Source organism: Toxorhynchites rutilus, chromosome 1 (assembly GCF_029784135.1).
Source record: "Toxorhynchites rutilus septentrionalis strain SRP chromosome 1, ASM2978413v1, whole genome shotgun sequence".
NCBI lineage: Eukaryota > Metazoa > Arthropoda > Insecta > Diptera > Culicidae > Toxorhynchites > Toxorhynchites rutilus.
The window spans coordinates 141652001-141664698 of record NC_073744.1 but is presented as its reverse complement, the minus strand read 5'-3'; the positions used below and the strand labels follow the sequence as shown (position 1 = coordinate 141664698).

Here is a 12698-nt window from a genome sequence, read left to right as displayed (position 1 = left end):
GATATGAGATATGAGATTCCTTGGAACCCCTTTACTATCAGTAAGTCATTGGCCCACTTCAGCGAGTATATCGTTGGTGCTAGGACCAGTGATCGCTGGCGGAAATATATTGTCGAGGTTTCCAACAGGAGCCAAGCTGAAAAGCTTGCGAAAGTTGGTAAACTTATCGACAATACAGGGGTCAAGTATTCATTCCACCCCACCCTTAATACGTCGGCTATGTCGGAGCGCGGCTTGGAGAGAGAATTGAACCTCAACAAGTCGTAAAAGTTAAACGAGTTACCAAAAAAGTAGACGGAATTGTTGTTAACACTCCTCTACTTATCCTGACGTTCAACACGTCAATTTTACCAGAGAGTGTTCGTTTGGGTTTTCTGATCATTAAGACCAGGAAACACATCCCCAAACCAATACAATATTACAAGTGTTACCAATTCGGACACATATCTGACAAGAGGCGGTGTACTGGAAATGTTCGCAAGAGCACCCAGCAGTCGAAAAGTGCAGGAATGATTTGTTTTGCAGGAGTTGCAGAAGCAACGGTCACTGCTTACCATTTTCGACGCCCCGTCACCCAGATATGGGTGAAACTTTCCTCGTTCAAATTGAATAGGATTTTTAAAAGAAATTTGATAGAATAGGCACCAAGGTGTAACTATAGGATATGTAGAAAAATAATAAAATTATAACCATATTATTATAATATTTATACTATACTTTTTATTAATTTATAGTGCGGATGGTTTGTATAGCAGCTTTTTGCAAAACCGATATAATATGACTTTGGCATGTGTTATTGTTGTCAATTCATCTTCAAATTAAATTAAATATTAAAAGTTGTAAAAGTTGTCTACAAACTAAGTTTGATCTTCATTCAATAATTAATCCGCAAGTTGGGCTCCGCAAGAAACTTAGAAAAGCCGCTTTGGGCGATGAACGTGTTAAACAGCAGAAGTTGCCCTGTTTTTCTGAAGGAACAAAACATTATAGGACTAAATTGAACGCGTCTTAAAATCCTTGAGGTTAATCGATCCTGCACCAAGTGCTACTCCTGAGAAAATTAGCACAAATAGCGCACTATATATAGCGTCCTTCTCCCGATAAGGCTCCTATCAGAGAACTTGAAAAGAGAATCCCAGAGCTGGAAAAGATCATAAACGAGCTAATCAGCAATTTGTCTGAGGCCTGGAGCAGGTCTCACCTCAAATTTCGAAAGCCCACTCCTCCCAAAGTATCTTCTGCAAAGAAGGGGGCTACCACGAGCTCGGCAGCTGGGAAACCCATATCAACTGCGGCTCCCGCCGTTAAGGTTGGGGGTCCTAGCGCCGTCTCTAAGTCTGGGTCTGGTTCCTTATCCAGCACGGGTAAGTTCAAACCAAGCTCCTCATCCTCCCCTAGGGAGGGTAGGCCCAACGTTGCGCCTAAGCGTAGCTCCAGTGCTGCTGCTGTACCTTTGTCCGCAAGGGTTACCTTTGTCCGGTAAAGATGGTATTGCCATTGGTATCCGCAAGGATATCACTTTCAAAGAATGTTCAACAACATCGAGCCTGCCGATCTTAGGTGATAGCGGAAAATCATGTACCCCGTACATGTCATCGACTTTAACCTGTACATACCCCCTAGATTTCTCAATCGTAGTGCGGTGGTGCAAGAGATCGGGCAAGTTCTTTTAAATTTTAACGCTCCCCTCCTATTAAGAGGGGATTTGAACGCGCACGATCCTCTCTGGGGATCAAGCAAATCAAACCGTAGAGGTTTGGCGGTGATCGACCTGGCCAATAATCTTCTCAAATGATGGGGCTCACACCAGAAAAGACCATATGTCAGGTCAAACCACTGCGATTGACTTGACTATGATCTCCCCCACATTAACCAGTAAGCTTCAATGGTCTCCCACAATCCAATCGACGAAAAAACATCGACCTAACAACGACCGTAACACCGTAACGTCGATGACGACGATTAGGTATCGACATCTGGATACGGCATTAGTTTGTATGAGGCAAACTATTCTCTATCATATTAGTCGGCCCGAATCAGTTTATATTTGCTAAAATTTGTATGAAATGTTTTTCTTGGCATAATTTTTTCTACTTAAAGTACGTTGTCATGACCCTAATTTGAATTATTTTCTATAGACGTTCAGATATTCTCAAAAAAAACTTGTCATTATAATATACAATTATCTCAAAACATATTTTTTTATGACGTTTTTTCACCACTTGCAGGCAATGGTGATTTTCACTTACATAGAGTACTAATTTGATTAAGGAAAAATCATGTTCAGTCATAATTTTCATTTTAAAAGTGTATTCATTCCTTCTGCAAATCCATACTGTCATGCCTATTCCCCAATATCGCCAACGCGGATAGTTAGTCGAAAATACTGAATAATTAAACAAACCAAATGGCATCACTGGTGGTTCTTTTTTCCACTCCGCTAAACTGTCATCTCAAACAAAAACAAATGGATCATACAACTGGTGAGTATGAAATATATTTCGGCTTTTTAATTATTAATTATTTTATCTTGTCTTATCAGCTATGAATACATTCGACTCGTTTGCTTCCATCAATCGGTAAGTGAGAAAGATGATTTCTCCCATCACCACAGTGCGGATTTCCACTTCTATCACAGCAGCCAACAACATGTTTCATGTTTCTTTGTTTTTAAGAGGCTTTAAACTTTGCAGTTCATTCGCCTCCAAGGGCCAACAACATCCGTTTTCCTGCAGCAGTAACCTCCAACCCCTGTTGGCAATGCCGGGGGACAGCATTAACAGCAGCAGCAGCAGAATTTGACCATGGTATGGTATTGCGAAGAACTTTCCCCATTAGAGGTTCCGTGCTTCGCGCACATTCAAAAATCCTCTTCAGACACGAAAACTCAACGACAAGGAGGTATTTATCAACTTGCTCAGCTGAATTACCACCCGGAGGAACCCGAATGCACTGATTCCGTTGTATAGTAGAATGAAAATAGGCGAGGTGAACGAACGTAATCGCATGATATTTTAATGTTCGCATTTTTATCCGGATCATACAACTGGTGAGTAGGTAATTCATTTCTGCTTTTCACTTACTAATCATTTTATTTTGTTTCAGCTATGAATACATCCGACTCAATCAATCGGCGAATGAGAAAGATGATTTCCCTCATCACCACATTGCTTATTTCCACTTCTGTCACACCAGCCAACAGCATCAGCTTTCCCGCAGCAGTATCCTTTAAGTCCAGGGTGCTATTCCGGGGAACAGCAGCAGGACCTGGCCATCGATAGTATTTCGAGCAATTTTCCCCATCGGAGATCCCGTGCTTCACGCACATTGAAGAATCCTCCTCAGCCACATATCTGTGTCATCAAGGGCAAGGAGGTATTCATCAATGTACTCAGTCGGATTTGAATCGTCAATCCAGACAACCCGGATGCACCGATTCCATTATATACCTTATTTTTATTATACATGGATTTTTATTATTTTTTTTCAATAAAATGATTAAAATCGATCAATGTATTTCCTTTTCATTTCCAATAACAAACCAATACAAACAAGCAGCAAGCAGGTCGACGCCTTGCACATGTTGGCGAAAAAGTGGCGTCAAGTTGTTCGATGAATGCATATGAAAGGTCGATAACTCGATTGCAAGGTGGCAGCATTTGAGGTCGATTGTTGACATTTCATCGACCCGATCTTGGCAGGCAAAACGGAATGTGGGCTACTTTTGATAACACTTTCAGCAGTGACCGTTTTCCTATTATTATCACCCTTGCTAGGAACAAACCATCGATCAGATACCGTAAATGGTGGAAATTCGATGGAGCTGAATGGGTGGGGTATCGGGACGATATAGATTGTTCAGTACGTGATTCCGCGCATCTCGATCTTGACCAATTGACTGAGCTTACGTTGAATGCTGCTACAAAGCACATTCCTCGCACTAGTAGGATGCCCGGTAGAAAGAGGGTCCCTTGATGGAACGTAGAAGTTAAAGAAGCACTACGTCTTAGACGGAAAACACTTAAAGCACTTGAGAGGTTGAGTGACGACGATTCCAGAAAGAGGGAAGCTTATATTTCCTTCCTTACAGCTCAGCGAGTTGCTAGAAAGCGTGTATGGAAATCTGAGAAGGATAGCTGGGTGAAGTTCATAAGTAAAATAAATTCAGAACTTCCAGCTAAAAAGTTATGACAGAGAATCAATTCACTTAGTGGGAGGACTTTCCAAGAGTCCATCAGGCTGATAAACGGTAGTAGTACTACCGATGATCCCGCTTGCACTAGTGAAATTCTTGCCGATTAATTTGCGGAAATGTCGGCTTCGAACGTTTATCCTACGCAATTCAAAGAGCTAAAGGAGGAATGTGAAAGGCTTCCTCTCGACTTCCCAACACACAACTCGGACAAGTATAACGAGGTCTATAACCTATCCGACCTTGATGGGGCATTCAGCAGAGTGAAAGGGCAGGCATGCGGTGTGGACTATATAGGCTACCCCATGCTAAAGCACCTCGCGGCGAAATGCTTGCTACTGCAAGTATATAACGATATATGGGTGCGTGGCACCATCCCTAGTGTGTGGAAGACTGAAGTCGTAATACCTTTACCCAAGTCCAAAGAGAAAACATCTAGTGTCAGTGGCTATAGATCCATAACGCTACTCAGCTGCGTGGGGAAAGTGATGGAAAAGATGGTTAACAGAAGACTACCCGAGGTGCTGGAAAGAGAGAAGCTCTTGGACGAACGGCAGTTTGGATTCCGCTCTGGTTTAGGAGTCGAAAGCTACCTCTCTTAGACATCACTAAGGCTTACGACCAGGTATGGCGGCGCCATATTCTGGCAACGCTTGCGAACTGAGGTTTTGCGGGAATGGCATACCTTGCTAGCTTTCTAACCGACAGAACATTCAAAGTAGCAGTTGGGGATTGCCTCTCCAGTGAGAAATCCAGGAATTGATAACAAAGTGCAGTCAAGAGTGTATCGATGTGAGCAGACGAAGTTGGGTTTCACCATTTCTAGTGAGAAATCAAGTATTTTAGCAATGAGACGACGGACCAAGGGTGCGCAAGGAGCTCCTATTTTATTTAATGGCGAAGCTATCCCCGAGGGATACAGCTCTACACTCCTCGGAGTCATGATTGATAGAAACTTGAATTTCAACCTCAATGCAAAACTGGTCAAGAAAAATATCGCGGATCATCTGAACGCTCATATATTTTCAAAAGTTGGATAATCCCCCGACTGGTGTATGGTATCGTACTCGCAAGTAAAGCAGATAAATATTTGATGCTGGAATCAGCATATAACAGCGGAATTCGCCTAATCACGGGTGCGTTTGACAGTAGTCCTTTTAAGCTGAGATAGGTGAATCAGGTGAGAGATAGTAGTGCGATCCAATGTTGGATTCCGGGTCACACCGGGGAACGAGGATTTTCACGTCTTCGTATCGGGCATACATGGTTGACTCATAACTTCCTAGCAAAAAAAAGAACCCCAAACATTTACAGCATCCGCCTGACAGTGGGGCATATTCTAACAGAATGCATGCGAACTGCGGACCTTCGTAGGAGATACGGCTCAACAGGTGGCCTAGATTTCGTTTTGCAAAACGACACACGGAACGAAAGAGACACTCTGGATTTCCTCAAAGAGGCTAACCTGATTCAGTACATTTGATATTGTAATCGAACATGAACGCTTACACCCTGGTATTATGTACCAGGATAATCGAAAAGAGGCACCATCGCCCACCTGAAATGTTTAACTACAAGTATTGTGTAACTTTGAGTGGTTGTTCCGGTGTGTAAGGGGGACTAAATTGACGTTGATGCAGAATAATCGCCGTTGTCAGTCCAGAGGATAGGGGAAGGTGGCCCTGATCCGACTCCTAAATTGCAACGGCCATTGATCACATAGAATTCTCGTTTTTTGGCACAAAAAAAAAGAGTTAAAATGAAACAAAGAAAGAGAAAAGAACGCGTTAGAGCAAAATGGTGGTAGAAAAAGGACCCATGCACAAACGGAAACGAGAACAAATGCAACGTCAACGCTCAACGCTCAACGATCAACGGTCAACACACAAACGCCCACATACGGAGCAAAAACAAAGGGTCGGTTTAGGACCACCCTGACTTTTTTCTATTATTTAATTTTTCGACATCTACAAGAACATTTAACTCATTTTCTGTTCAGATAAAAAATCTATCTTTTCCTTTTTTAAGCGTTGAAAACAAAAAAACAACGCAAAAACACTGAAATAAAGGGAGCAGGAAAAAGGTCGCCATACAACCAATTTGTCAGCATTGTAATACCTTTCATTTGACACTACTAAATGTTGGGTTGGTAGTGTCATTCCCGATATCCAAGGGGCGGTAGTTTCAGGTTCACCGGTCGGAACCGGAGGCCAACATTCCCTTATCATTTTTTTTTCAGTTGAAAATTGTGCAGAATAGGGACGACAATATTATTAGACAGCAGGGCCGCTACTGCATGTGGTCGGCTGCGATGTATCTTTTCCAAAAGTATCCGAAATCAACCTGCAACAAATAGCCTAATGTAATCCTACGTCAACTATACGGTCGTAAATTTTTCAACTAGTCTTATTAGAATATGATAAAGGTTTACTCAAAATGACTGTGTTACATTGCATTTAGAACCATTTTATATATTTTAAGTGTTACTGCCATTCTAAAAACTGGCAACACCGCCTGCCAGACCCGCTGGGATCAGCATTTGGCCTCCATTTATTGCTGTTGTCTGTTACAGAATGTTCCTGCCAGCCAGGCACTCTGCAAGTAATGCCGGGTGATGGATTGATTTTCTCCTTTGCCAGTGACTCTCCCGGCGGTGTGACATGGCATCTCATTGCGATTCATTCCCCATCGGGCGTCTGCTCGAAGTCGATGAAAGTTATGAGTTTTGCTGATTGGGAGTGAATTACGAAACTCAAGTACTCAACGAGCGAACATATGGGGCACGTGGAGGGGCGAATGTTCAAGAGGGTTTAGAGCTCCGAACACGCGTCGTGTAAGATACAGTCACTTTAAGTAATTCAAGGTTGGCAAGTGGAAAGTAGGAAAATATACTTTGATATGCCCTAGTAACGGCTGCTGTTAACTGCACGGAAACAATCTCTGTCCAGCTGGATAAACAAATGACGCACGTGGCCCCCCATAACTATAAATAACACAGAAACAGGATAATAACTTCCGTTCACCAGCCGTCGGAGTAAACAATCTTGACAGTTATCGTCAGCGCCGTAGCCTTTCCGGACCGTAGGAAAATCTTGAACAACGTTGGGTAAAAATAATACCCAATCTTTCTGCGTGGATACATAATCCGCGTCGGGGTCTGGTGTAAATGAAGCCCTGGCCCTCCGGGGGCTACATGTACTATCTTTTTATTTCCTCTGTCTTTCTCGTCCGATCGCACAACGAGTGCGAGTTATGATGATTGAATGAATGCCTTGGGCAATCAACATCGAGCGAAATAACTGATGAATTTTCATGAGCGCGGTATTAAGCTATATTTCCCGCTGTATGCCAATCCGTGGAAAAGCAGCAGTCCTGTCTCTGTCCGTTCGTCCATCTGTTCAGCTTAGTTTGCTGTCGGAACGCTGAAGCGCGCAGGATATCCTCCTTCCGATGACGAGAACAGATTGGAAACGCTTTTGATGATGTATTATGACACGTATACGCAGCAGCGGTGAACAATAAGCATTGCTGCTCGCCCCCGCACACAAACCACCCATTAATTATTCGGATCGAGCAATGAGTGAAGCGGTGGCGGCGGCGGCATCAACGGTTGCGCAAAAAATGGTTACATACGTTGTTATCATTATTGGCCCCGGATCTGCTACACGATGAAGCCGTTCGGAACATGTGTTCGATGATTGTGGTGAGTATTTTTTGTCCTTGCGCTTGGCTTGTAAACAAACAGGTTAAGTGTCTGGTTGCAATGGAGACATGAAATATAAGGTAAACATGGATCATTGCTGTTTACCAGCCTGGACGAGTCCGCTGGTAATTTACACGTTCGTGCCGGCACAACTACGCGTTGGAAATCACGGCTTTGAACAACAACAAAAAATCCTTGGTTGGAGTTCGAGCAATACCATCATGAACGAGGGTACCGGAATTTGGACAGAATAGAATACTGAAATTGAACAATTCAATTGTCCTTGATTTGATTGGGCTGTCGCTTGAAGAGACAATCGTCATGATCTGTGCGCCCCATTTAGCATAAATTCATTCTGCTCTCGGTTCGGAACATTCCCGTTTCTATTTTTGCTCGCCCAGTCAATTCGTGCTCTTCGCGTAATTTATGGCAGTGTAGTATTCATACCAATTTTCGTCCTCCTTTTTTGAAGGGGGTGGTGTTCTAATCGATAATTGACTTTCTTTCATTCACACAAACGTCACGCTTTCCCCTGATTGCCGCATTAAAGATGTATCGAGTGCGATTTGTCTCCGTGACTCACTATGGACTCTTTGTATTGCTAACTCGGAGGCATAAATTGAATCAAGCAATGCCTGATATCAGCCTAAGATGAAATCCTACTAATTTGAAGGGTTTCCTTTCATGCAACAATGGTGATGTTCGAATTGGAAGCGTCAGGATCGAATGTGTGGCGGTTGGTGTCATGGAAGGGATTACTGAGCACATTCAGTCAGTCATTAGTTCCACAATAGAATGGCGGCAATTGAGTAAATGGATACTACAGAGCGAAACTGATATAAGAGGCCTGATCACAAACGTCAGGCCTCTTTGACAACTTTGATAAACTCGGTGTTATTATGAATACCACGATACTGTCACGTCACGGAGAAAAACGGGTATATTTGTCACTTGTGTTTTAGATGGAGAAAGCTAGTCACGCGGAATGGAGTATGATTAATTTCGGATTTATTTAGCTTTTGTCAACATTTTGAATCTTGTCTTGCTTTTTAAGAAAGAAAAGATAAACAAACAGCAATTTACCCGCTTGGTAGCATTTTTAGAACGAAATCCTGACGTATCCAGAGGACGTAAATTTGTATATTTGGATACATTAAATGCGCTATGGGATGTAATTGAGAACTAAAAATGTAGCTCCCATAATCCGATTGAAACATAGCGAAAGGTCTAATTTAGATTGTCCTAAATGAATAGAATTTTTTTTTTGCGAGAGAGTTGCAACCCCATAAAATGGCAATTGAGGCCACTGGCCCAAAAAGATCATTATGATTAATTATGTATAATATTGATTTGTTGATATTTTGAAAATAAAATAATAACTGTAATGTTTTTCCAACATTGCAGAGCTGGTTCTAGTAATTCAAACATTCGCAATTGATGGACAAGACCCGAATCAGGACGATAGTTACATCGAATAAGGCCATTGATCTTTTGTTTTTACGTAAAAGATATTTTCAACGATATTGTTTTGAAGACATACTTTGAATGAAAGAATATTGAGGTTTCAAATAAGGAGTAAATTAATCTATCATTGCAAAGCTTTTAAATTAATAATTTTGAAATTATTCTCTAGTTCTTTTTCCATAATTTTGATATCTGTCTAAAGAAAATCTGAATCATTCTCTGCTTTTGGCAAATTTCTTGAAACTCCTCAGATGTTTCATATGAAAATTTTGAATCTGACCGACGCTACTGACCAGTATCAGTTTAACACTCCTATACTAGCGCATTGGTCTGTCAGACCGAGAAATGAATAATTCGTTCATTTCTCAGAAAATATCAACACTACGACTTTGCGATTCTCTCTAGCTTCGTTATTCGTCGTTCGTCATCACTTAGCGTATCGCATGTGTTGGTACGAAGGAGATGTGTGTCACTTTTTTAACACTTCCGGTCTGACACACCGACACGAGTATAGGAGTAACTTTTTTGGACAAATTTTTTTAGAGTTTTTTCATTCAATCATACCCTCTTCTTCAAATAAATGCCAATGAAGCCTGAAAAACACACAATGGCAAAATTACAGAGAAGTTTAATTTTCGGTCTGTGACACCGTGCGTGAGTATACGTGTTATGATTTTGCACGCGAGTACAGGAGGGTTACATAATTATATCAAACCGCATGTCCCGTATATAAAATTACACGAGAATGGGAAGGATAAAAGGGTTTAACTTCAGAATCCCATATGGGAGTAGCTCAGGTTATATTGATCATGAGATGGATACATTCGGATTTATTCTGAGATATAGAAGATAATATTATTCATCAAAATTTACGGTTCTTAAAAAATGATTCTAACGTTGACCTATACTCAATACTTCTCACTATTCAAACGGGTAAGGCAGAGCTGGGTACAAGAGTACGCGAGATATCGATTATTAAACTCATGATAGTCAAGCTTGATCTCTAGAGTAATTTATAGAAAGAGGAAATAAAATTACATTCCCATATGTTCAACAACTACATTATTCAAGAGCAACCAAGTATTCCTCCTCATCTTTGAACCAGCGTTTGATTCAGCAAACTAACGCATCAAGCAAATGATTCATGGAATGAATCCGAATAGTTGGCGTTGAAATACCGATTCATCGAGGTATAGTCGCAAACTTGTCATTCTATAACATACGTTCAATTGAATGGAATATTATCTCATACACTTATTAATTTTACCTACATAACGTTCAAACGTCCGAAATAATGCAACTGACATGTCTCTTAAAACGGGAATGAACTTTTTCACTTCACCGAGTTTATGTTACACGCAACTGTCCGTGACAATGATGAATTTTTTAAAGCATACGTTATATAAATGACCAAATTTTGTTTGAGTTCATTGTATACAGAATTCGATTATATATATGCGAGCAAAATTGGAGACCTTGGGCCTGATCACGAATATCACTGTCACAAACGCTTTCACGTCACTTACACTTACACACAAAAAGATTAAGTGAAGTGTAAGTGACGTGAAAGCGTTTGTGACAGTGATGTTCGTGATCAGGCCCAAGGTCTCCAATTTTGCTCGCTTATATATAATCGAATTCTGTATATAATGAACTCATAAAAAATTTGGTCATTTATATAACGTATGCTTCAAAAAATTCAAAATGTTATTATCGGTGGTAGCTAGGGGACGTTCAACTGATAATTTTTTCTGCACTCAACTGGGTTGATACTATTGGCTATGGATATATGGATTCACCACCAAGTAGAAATGGGCACGGTTTATTTCAGTAAGCGGCTCAGAGCAATGTATTCAATGCATGCAACGCCCCGGCTCATTCGAGCGGCTCGATGGCTCTTTTCAAGAAGCGATTCATTCGGATAGGTAAAGAAGTAAGACGTAAAAAATAAAGTTTAAAACATTAATTAGTGCATAGAATAACAAAAATATGACTTTGTTCTAGGATTATCCTAATAAATTTTCATCACAATCATGATCATTGTAATTTTTTGCTTAAAATCATGCTCTTTTCGATGTTATCTGATGAAATTGGTGGATTTCACGCCAACTCGACCAGATGTTTGCATGACCCTCTCAGAACTCAATGAAACTTTCTGGGCGTGAAGACCTTACCTAATCGAGGCTCAATAATTGCAACTTGGCATACTTAGTTTTCCGAAAATTTATCTATACTAACATATGGAAAAAGGCTAAATATTTTTGATGATTTTTTTTATAAAATTTTTTACTCATAGATCACTTTTTTGTAGAACCTATCATTTCTACAAAAAAGTGATCTATGGAAGAGTTTTAGGTTAGGTTTTAGTTTTAGTTTAAAATTGAATTTTCAGAAAAAAATACTTTTACACTGAAAAAAATCGATTTCAAAAACACAAAATCGATTTTCTCAAAATTGTCATCTCAGATTTTGATGAAATGGCAGATAAATGGTTTAAAAATATTTGCCCTACAACTATTCCATACATCGCAACTTGTACATATTTAATGCAAAAAAGTATTTCTAACAAAAACTTTTTCAAGATTTTTTCTCGAAAATTTTAAATTTTTTTTTTTTTTGGGTGTACAATTATAGAAAAAATTAATAACAGGTAGAAATGGATTCATAGGGACCCTTGGATGCTAAAGTTCTCGCACCTATTGTTCTAAATCATTGCAAAAAAAAATTTCAGTATTTTTTTCTGAGTATTAAATTTTTTTCCTCAAACTCTTCCATAGATCACTTTTTTGTAGGACTTACCATTTTCGAGTGAAAAAATTTTATAAAAAAATAATCAAAAATATTTAGCCCTTTCCATATTTTAGTCTAGATAAATTTTCGGAAAACTAAGTGTGCCAAGTTGATTAAGCTTAACTACTGCAGCAGCTTCTGGATCATGTAAGACTTGAAGTTTGTCAACCAATGCATCGAACTCCTTCCACACAGATGACCGCGTTTCATCGACTGCTAACTGCTACTTATTTTATAGCTTTCAGTACATTATCTGTATTTTTATTATATTTATTCACAATAAACCATTTAACTTAACACGTTGAGTCCCGTGTCGGTCTCTAGAGACTGAAATTGAGCATTTCGTTGGAAAGACGTTGATCACTGGGACTAACAGTTACAAAATAAGGAAATAAAAAATACCTTGGTTTGCTTCCGGATGTTTTAGGATATGTGACTAAGTTATAGTACAATTTCCAACTGTTTTATTTTAATACAATAAATGTTTCTGGGAGTTATTTATTCATGTTCATATATTTTATGAAGAAGTGAGAGATCCGCAACACCTTT

The 12698-nt window shown here is 40.0% G+C and overlaps 1 long non-coding RNA gene across 1 annotated transcript; it reads left to right on the top strand.

The window, feature by feature from the left end:
• The first annotated feature begins 2715 nt into the window (after window positions 1-2715).
• LOC129763144 (uncharacterized) lies at window positions 2716-3508 on the top strand. Its single transcript, XR_008740807.1, has 2 exons — window positions 2716-3049; window positions 3106-3508. It is a non-coding gene; the product is annotated as an uncharacterized LOC129763144 (long non-coding RNA).
• The last annotated feature ends 9190 nt before the right edge of the window (window positions 3509-12698 follow it).